The 9,472-nt window shown below is 42.5% G+C and overlaps 1 pseudogene; it reads left to right on the top strand.

Annotated features, from left to right (window-relative positions):
- The first annotated feature begins 426 nt into the window (after window positions 1–426).
- On the top strand, window positions 427–5,152 carry LOC121556513 (annotated as a pseudogene).
- The last annotated feature ends 4,320 nt before the right edge of the window (window positions 5,153–9,472 follow it).

The following is a 9,472-nucleotide window of genomic DNA, read 5'->3' as shown; positions in this document are numbered from 1 at the left end:
GATCCGGCCAAATAGGTTCCTGAATGAAACAGTCCAAAACTGAACAATGCCATCGGGCTCAAATTAAGCACTGGTTATATTCTCTCACTATCAGAGAATTAACTAAATGTTTATGGACACAATCAGTATTAAGTTACATAATCATGGGTAAACTTACACCCAGTGAAAAATAAAACCCAATGATAACTAAAATGGGCTTCATGCCGTGGTGATTGCGTAAAGGGAGGACAGCACATCACACACAACTTCTAGTTTGAGCTGGCGTGAGAGTTTAGTTGTGTGTTGCCAAGATGACTGCTAATCTGCTGTGCTTTGTGTTCCTGGTTGATGCTTTGCAAACAAGGATCTGTTCTTGGCAGGTATCAAATGTTAATCAAAGCTGTATTTGGCCAGGTGACCATCCGTAGCATCTTACCTGTTACTACCACACCTGAACCAGCTACTACCACACCTGTACACAGCATCATGCTCCTTTTAAGACTGACTGCGGTCACCTGTGAGTATACTGAATTGTAACAAATGTATTTGCATTCCAGTTTTTTCTGATGGAGATTATTTAGTGGACTATGAGATAAAACTGGTTTAATCACGAACAGAGTTAGAATTCTTTGTTGCTAGGCAAATAACTTAATTGGGTAATTTCACTGTGGGTGAAGTGGGAATCTGACCTAGGGTCAAATTGCTCGCTCTTACTTAAATCCATGGCTGTCCTACTTTATCAGAGACTGAAACCAGACTGTGGCCTTTTGCCTCTCTCCTCAAACAAAGTGGAAAGAGTGGCCAGGGTTGGACAGAGTTCAGGCTAAACCTTTGTCTCTCCTGGGCTATCTTGATTGATTACAGCATGATGGGGTGGGGTTTGTGTATGTTTAAAAGATTTAAGTATGGACCTGTCATGTTCAACAATCAGTCTTCAGGTCAAGCCCGGGAGAGCAAAGGAACAAAGGAAGTGGGCGGAGCGGGAAACTGAAGAGGGAGGGATTTTAAGCTAGTGTGTGTGAAGGACACTATATAGTTAGGGAAGAGAGAGAGGGCCTAATCTACAGATTAGCCTGGCTTTGTTGAAATTGTAATAAAGTAATTCTTGATTCCACAAAAACTCTGGAAGAACTTTGATTTTTAATAAAGTATAGTGATTATTTTCCACAACATAATTGGCAACCACGAAGGGACCTGTTAGAAATCTTTGAGTGCTTTGCCATCGGAGGAGGTTTTGACGAATCACACAGAATCAGTGACCACTGTTAAATAAAGGTAAGCGACGTACTTACTATTACCATGGAACTGTGTGACTGGATCAAGCTGAATCTGAGGGTGGGGTACGGAAGTGTTCTCTCCAGCATCAAGGACCACATTTAAGAAAAGGAATGTTGGAATGAGAAATAAGCATGCATGCAATGTTGATAAGTGTAAATAAGTTAAATCCTGTGGTACCGCTGTGGAGCGCTAGGGTTAGCACTCCAGAGGACTGAACGGGCAGGTGGATAGCCAAGAGAACTTTGATTTTTAATAAAGTATAGTGATTATTTTCCACAACATTTCCAGATGTTTCTAAATGTATCCGTTTATTTGAAAGTAATTGAAGTCCAATATAAACAGTATGACCCAGGTGTAGTATACAGCATCCTGTATTATCTGAGGACTAGGTGCTGTTCCATGTCTGTCTATACTCTGTATCATACTATATACTTACTGTACACTATACTTACTGTATATGCTGTACACTACTTCTCCTGTAAAGAATTGGAAAGGGAAGGGACTGACCAAGGTTAGTAAAGCTGAATTAGCTGTGTTGTTTTTCAGTGCTGGCTGCAGCGTGCTGTACACTACCGGCTGCAGGTACGTGGTTGGTGTGTGTGTGCGCGCATCTACATCTATAAAGTGATGGTAACTATGTTTCTTCCTCAGCAACTAGAGTGGTCACCTGTGACAATGGAGACAACGTCCAGTTCCTGAGCTGTGGTATGAACACACACTACCCTGATGGTCTCTCCATAGTGCTGTCTGTCTCTTTACCTGTTCTTATTCTTTCCCTGCTAGATTCTGGAGTGATCTTCATTGAGAGAGCTCTGTACGGACGGACTGACGGAACCACCTGCAAAGAAGGACGAACTGCCAACCAGTTGACCAACAGTGTTCATAGACGGGCGCCATGGAGGTCCTCTCACAGAGGTACTCACACACCAAGTGTTTATTTGATAGACAGGCTGGGATTCAGTCAGGGGTGCATTATTGAAAAGCACATCGCAGTATCGTCAATGTCCCTTTTTAAAGCCAATTTTATTTTCTTAAAGCCAACACTGCAGATGTTTGCTTTAAATGTCAAGCGCTGCATGCTTGTTGACAACGCCTTTGATTAAATTCCAGCCATAGCTCATCTTACCTCCTGATATCCCCCAGGTGCAATGGGAAACGGGTGTGTGAAGTGAACACTGAAGTCTTCCGTACTTCTGACCCCTGTGTCGGAATCTACAAATACCTGGAAACCACCTACACCTGCATCCTAGCAAGTCAGTCTGTCTTATTATTATAATAATACACCAGGCTAATGTGTGTCTGCTATGAGAAGGTATGCCTTTGTCTGCCCAGCAGTGGCCAGTGTGGTGTGTAATTCTTGTTTGTTTTGTCCTGGCAGCACGCAGCATCACGTGTGAAGGCTCTGATGTTCTACTAGAATGTGGTGAGGCTCTGATGCTCTACTAGAATGTGGTGAGGCTCTGATGCCCTATTAGAATGGGGTAAGCTTGTCAACACTCTGCTGTACAGTATATTCTCCTATTTCATATATATATACAGTGAGGGAAAAAAGTATTTGATCCCCTGCTGATGTTGTATGTTTGCCCACTGACAAAGACATGATCAGTCTATAATTTTAAAGGTAGGTTTATTTGAACAGTGAGAGACAGAATAACAACAAAAATCCAGAAAAACGCATGTCAAAAATGTTATAAATTGATTTGCATTTTAATGAGGGAAATAAGTATTTGACCCCTCTGCAAAACATGACTTAGTACTTGGTGGCAAAACCCTTGTTGGCAATCACAGAGGTCAGACTTTTCTTGCAGTTGGCCACCAGGTTTGCACACATCTCAGGAGGGATTTTGTCCCACTCCTCTTTGCGGATCTTCTCCAAGTCATTAAGGTTTCGAGGCTGAAGTTTGGCAACTCGAACCTTCAGCTCCCTCCACAGATTTTCTATGGGATTAAGGTCTGGAGACTGGCTAGGCCACTCCAGGACCTTAATGTGCTTCTTCTTGAGCCACTCCTTTGTTTCCTTGGCCGTGTGTTTTGGGTCATTGTCATGCTGGAATACCCATCCACGATCCATTTTCAATGCACTGGCTGAGGGAAGGAGGTTCTCACCCAAGATTTTACGGTACATGGCGCCGTCCATTGTCCCTTTTGATGCGGTGAAGTTGTCCTGTCCCCTTAGCAGAAAAATACCCCAAAACCTCCATGTTTGACGGTGGGGATGGTGTTCTTGGGGTCATAGGCAGCATTCCTCCTCCTCTAAACACGGCGAGTTGAGTAGATGCCAAAGAGATCGATTTTGGTCACACTTTCACCCAGTTCTCCTCTGAATCATTCAGATGTTCATTGGCAAACTTTAGATGGGCCTGTATATGTGCTTTCTTGAGCAGGGGGACCTTGCGGGCGCTGCAGGATTTCAGTCCTTCACGGCGTAGTGTGTTACCAATTGTTTTCTTGGTGACTATGGTCCCAGCTGCCTTGAGATCATTGACAAGATCCTCCCGTGTAGTTCTGGGCTGATTCCTCACCGTTCTCATGATCATTGCAACTCCACGAGGTGAGATCGTGCATGGAGCCCCAGGCCGAGGGAGATTGACAGTTATTTTGTGTTTCTTCCATTTGCGAATAATCGCACCAACTGTTGTCACCTTCTCACCAAACTGCTTGGCGATGGTCTTGTAGCCCATTCCAGCCTTGTGTAGGTCTACAATCTTGTCCCTGACATCCTTGGAGAGCTCTTTGGTCTTGGCCATGGTGGAGAGTTTGGAATCTGATTGATTGCTTCTGTGGACAGGTGTCTTTTATACAGGTAACAAGCTGAGATTAGGAGCACTCCCTTTAAGAGTGTGCTCCTAATCTCTACTCATTACCTGTATAAAAGACACCTGGGAGCCAGAAATCTTTCTGATTGAGAGGGGGTCAAATACTTATTTCCCTCATTAAAATGCAAATCAATTTATAAAATTTTTGACATGTGTTTTTCTGGATTTTTTTGTTGTTATTCTGTCTCCCACTGTTGAAATAAACCTACCATTTAAAATTATAGACTGATCATTTCTTTGTCAGTGGGCAAATGTACAAAATCAGCAGGGGATCAAATACTTTTTTCCCTCACTGTATATATGAGAGAGCAGTATTATATACTATTTATATTAGTCACTAGCACACACCAAAGACATCCAGCCTTACCTCTCCTCCTCATCTCCCTCAGATGACGGTACGATCCAGATCCACAGTGCCAACTATGGTCGCCGTGACCAGTTAGTGTGTTCCTTTAAGCACCCCGATAACCAACTAGCCAACACCAACTGCCTCAACCAATCCACCACCGCCAGTAAGCTGTCAGAGAGGTACTGAAACCTGCAGTGTGTGCTATTAGAAATACATGACTGTAGTGTTAACCTGTACCTGTAGAAATGCATGACTAGTGTTAACCTGTACCTGTTGTTGACACAGGTGTGATGGGAAGAGCCAGTGTGATGTCCTGGCATCCAACTCTCTGTATGGAGATCCCTGTGTAGGAACCTACAAGTACCTGGATGTGGCTTACACCTGTGGCTAAACATGAGGCGCACATGCACATGCTAATGCACGCACACACGACTGGGAAGTAGAATGCTGGGGCTGACTGTTTTTGTCTTGCAGAAGATCTTCTGAGGAACATAAAGACCAGAGACTTCTGGGATATCTTCCTCTTCATCAGGTGGATCTCTTTCCTGTCCTTTCCTCTTCCTCAAAACTCAAAATGTTGTAAAATCTATGTAGTTTCCATGTCAAGTTCAAGATTTGTCAATCACATTGATTCTGTATTTTGTCATAGGCATAATTTACGATCAAATCTGTGTAGGAACATTATCTAAAAGCAAGGTGCAGTCAGGAGGATGCATGGAGAAATAAGACATTAACCCCCTAAATAAACTCTTTTTTTAATAGTGACATTTTGTGTACTGAAGCGTTTCTTCAAAACAATGTTGATTTTTCTGAACTGAGGTGGTTGGTCTGAATTAAACTGAACAGCATAAAGATGACTGTCTTTTGTTCAATATTAGTATATCACACAAACCTTAAATATATTTGTATCATACATTACATCAAGAAGGATTCATATGTTTCAAAGGTATTGGATACATGGACACTCAAGGATACAAAAAGCACATTGTTCTTCATACAGCTAGGCTGCCGATCACAGCTGAAATGGCGCAGTACCTCGCCAGTTACTTTGATTTAGTCTTAGGCAGGCCTGCACACTGAAGCCAGGTACTGCAAGTCTGTATGTGGCCCAGACTGCCAAATATCAGCACTACTAACTTATATCCAAGGCTGTCCACGTGTGATGAGGGGCTGGGAATTTAGAAGCTTGTCAGCAAAAGCCTGCTCCGTGTAACAGTCAAATAAGCAGCAGCACACTTCCAAAATAAGCACTTCCCTCTGGCCTCCCCCCCCCCCCAACAATATCTGGGGTGTTTGGTAGACGAAACCGTTTCGATGTCAAACTAACTTCTCTTACACAATGTTTGTGGACGTGTGCTGTTGGTGAGACTACCTGTCTTCCCTCGCTGGCTATCGGGTCAAGGAGGCGGTCATGTCTAGCAATGTACAGGTCCTTGTAGGAACCGCAACCATTTACATGTGCAACAGCCTTTGTTTGACCCAGTGTGTGTAAGAGACCGAACGAATCATGGTTTACAGGGTTCCAGAGTGCTCGTGTATTTTGTTGGTAGAGCCTACAGCCTTAACGCTAAAGGTGAGAATGTCTTCACCAAGAGCATCATTCTGGTACATGGAATGGGTCCAGAGCAGCACGTTTCCACACTGAGACCCGAGTTACTGTAGCATCTGTCACCACCTCACTGTCCAACCCAGCAGCATGAACAGAAGAGGAAGAAAATGTTCAACACTCCCACACAACTAGGAGGACAGCGCAAACCGTTACTGTTCCATTTACAGCCCGTCATGCGACAGACCAATCCGCTTGAATAGAAAGGTTTCCCTTCACAAACCTTGGCTATACCAACAAAGCAAAAACACAGGGATGTTGGACGGTAAATTAATATTATATGTAAACAGCCAAAACACAACTTCATGCATCACCTTCAACTCACAAAAAGGAAATAGACATAAACAAAACAATGTTATACAAAGAACATTAGATGCGGCCATAAATCAACATGTAATGCTAGCGGAACACCAGTGAACAATGAATGCACCCCATAGAAAAGGGTTCCCCAATAGGCTGCTCATGGGACAAATACAGCCCAAGGGTGATTTTATTTGGCCCCCTCCCAAGTTTTCTGAGTAAAATAATAATTTTCGTTGCTGGACATAAAATACTGTAAAATCACCAGGAAATCAGCTCAACGTGATTTTAATTGAGGAAATCTGTTCCAAAATATTCCCACAGATAAATAGAGAGGCATATGTGATCGTATCCCAAAGTACTCAAGGTTTGAAATTATTCTGTTTTTGTCAAATAATATATCTGTTTGTGACTCTTGCAGTCAATTTGCAGTGTACTAATTATTTATAACTGTGTACCGGCCCCAAGAACATCCGCTCAAGGAAGGAGTTCTATTAACCTAAGTCGCGGTGCACAGGTCTATGGCCTGTGACGAGACCGGGCAAAAGCAGTGAGGGAGGGGCGCCATTCTCAAACGGAACAGTAATCTGTGCCGCTTGGTCATGTTGTCAACATGGCAGCATGGTGCATTGTTTCAGAAACATACATCTCTTTTCCATAAAATATGTTCAAATTTTCAAACTAGTTTTCATTGGGAAGGCATACCAAGTGTTTTATCAAAAGCAATCACTTTTGCATGTGAAAACACAGAATCCTACTCAACCTATGTGAATTTTGTTTCAATCCAACTTCTAATGAGGGGATTTGATTATCTGGCCTGGGTTACCCTGGTGAGAGGAGTTTGCACCGGGTGAAAAGTGATTGCATTCGTTTTAGAACCGGGCTGCCTCTTGGGCGTGAGCCAAGTGCCCGTTCAAAGTCCACGGCGAAGTCGGCTCAAAACAAAAGTAATGTAGCCTAAATTAAGTAATGGGTAGGATTCTGTGTTATCACATGCAAAAGTGATCTGCCTTCCCAATGAAAACTAGGCTGAAAATTCAAACACAAATGACAGCTCCAATAAGCCCCCTATGGTGAGCACATTTGTTGATTGCTAGGCATACAAATAAGATCGTTTTGGTTCTATAAAGCTGTGTCCATCATAACATTCCATAATCAATTAATTGCATTTATTCTTGCACCATGTGATCAATGATCAGTTCTAAAAATAAAAATTATCTATGCTGCCTGCAGCATAATCTATTTTCCTGCGCGAATATATGACAGACAGTTGTTGGTCAGAACACGTCTCTTGAGCCGCTGAGCCTGAGGAGTGTGTATCAATCCTGCTGTAGGTCTCATTGCGGCCAGCAGGTCAAATGAATGACTAAAATGAACAAGTCACACAGAAAAACGAATCATGACTCGCGAGTCAGTAAAAATAACAAATCGTTCGCGAACTGCACATCACTACTGCAGATCCATCATTATTCTAGTTGTAACCATCAAAGCCAGGCTTGTATGGATACAACCACAACCTATGTCTATAGACTCATTCACAGGCTTGCAGATCACAGGCTAACGCCACCATCTGTTGTATCACACACACCACTTCTAAAGCATTAACATGTCAAAGCCTTTTGTTGATAAGTCCAGCTCAACAGTGGAGGCTCCTCAGAGGAGGAAGTGGAGGACAATCCTCCTCATGGAATTGTAAAAATTGTAAAACATAAAAAAAGTTATCATTTTTAGATAAAACTATACAAAATATAACCACGTCACCAAATAATTGATAAAAACCCACTATTTCGCAATGAAGGTCTACAGTAGTCTCAACGGCACTCTGTAGGGTAGCACCATGGTGTAGCCGGAGGACAGCTAACTTCCATCCTCCTCTGGGTACATTGACACAGTAATTATGACAACTTCCGGAGGACGACCTCCAACCTATCAGAGCTCTTGCAGCATGAACTGACATGTTGTCCACCCAATCTAGTAATGAAAGCACAAGCTACAGCTAGCTAGTTGAGTAGTTGACTCAAAGAGAGAGAAATACAATAGTTGAACAGTTTTGGACAAATTCATTTCTTCCTAAATTAGAGAAGCAAGAGAGAGATAGAGATTTCATATTTTTTTTCACTTTCAGTTTCACTTAGCTAGAAAATGCAGCTAGCTAGTTTACCCTACTCAAACACCCTGCTCAAACAGAGAGATGCTATGTTAGCTAGCTGGCTATGACTATCCAACACAACACTAGAACTTTTCCAAGTCATGGTAAACTTTTGGTTTTACTAATTTATTGCCACCGGGGCCTGCCCGTGTAAGTGCTAAACTGCTTACTGACTATTCACTGTAACGTTACTGCATGACTGTAGCGGGTTACTAACGCATTAGTTCTATTAGCTATGTTGACTATGACGTTACTTTAGCTAATATGGTGACAACAATGTAGGCTGTGTAGCGGTTGTGATATGGTTTGGCTTGGAAAGGTTTTTTCGCCTGGTCACATACAGCTGATGTGTTGTGCACTGAAGTCCACAAGAGAAGGGGAAAGGTGAGAGGAGGAGAGCGTATAGATGCGAGAAGGAATACAATGTGGCTGCTATGAAAGTGAACTGTGTTTACGCGTGATCAGGGGTGTATTCATTCTGCCAATTCTGTTGAAAAACATTTCTCAAACAGAAGCAAACGGAACAAAACGGGGATAAACATACCTGATTTTGTCCAATAGAAACTCTTGTTTGCAAGTGTTGGACTAATGATTACACCCTATATCAGCTAGATGCAGGCAAGAGTGTGCAAGGCGATATTGAATGTGTCGCTGTCTGTCCATTTGTCAATGTCTGTCACCTCAAATTTTTCTCTCAACCTGTGTACACCTACGTTGTAAACTTTCATTCATAGGCTAGGTTGTAGCAACCTCATGATGGGTATAGGTTAAATTTGAGTATCTAGTAGTAGCCTAAACCTATCGCTGTTACATTGAACTGGGTGAATGGAATATGAATGACAGTCATCCAATATGCTGTAATAGAAATAAGGCTATGCTTATGAAAAAAAAATATTGTCCTCCCTCATTTTAAATGGCACTGACCGCCACTGCAACTCAACCATACCCTAGAAGCATCTAGAAAGAAGACCTATTGAGAAATAAATGAAATTAGA

Source organism: Coregonus clupeaformis, unplaced genomic scaffold (assembly GCF_020615455.1).
Source record: "Coregonus clupeaformis isolate EN_2021a unplaced genomic scaffold, ASM2061545v1 scaf0125, whole genome shotgun sequence".
NCBI classification, from domain to species: domain Eukaryota; kingdom Metazoa; phylum Chordata; class Actinopteri; order Salmoniformes; family Salmonidae; genus Coregonus; species Coregonus clupeaformis.
This window is presented reverse-complemented; position numbering and strand designations above follow the sequence as displayed.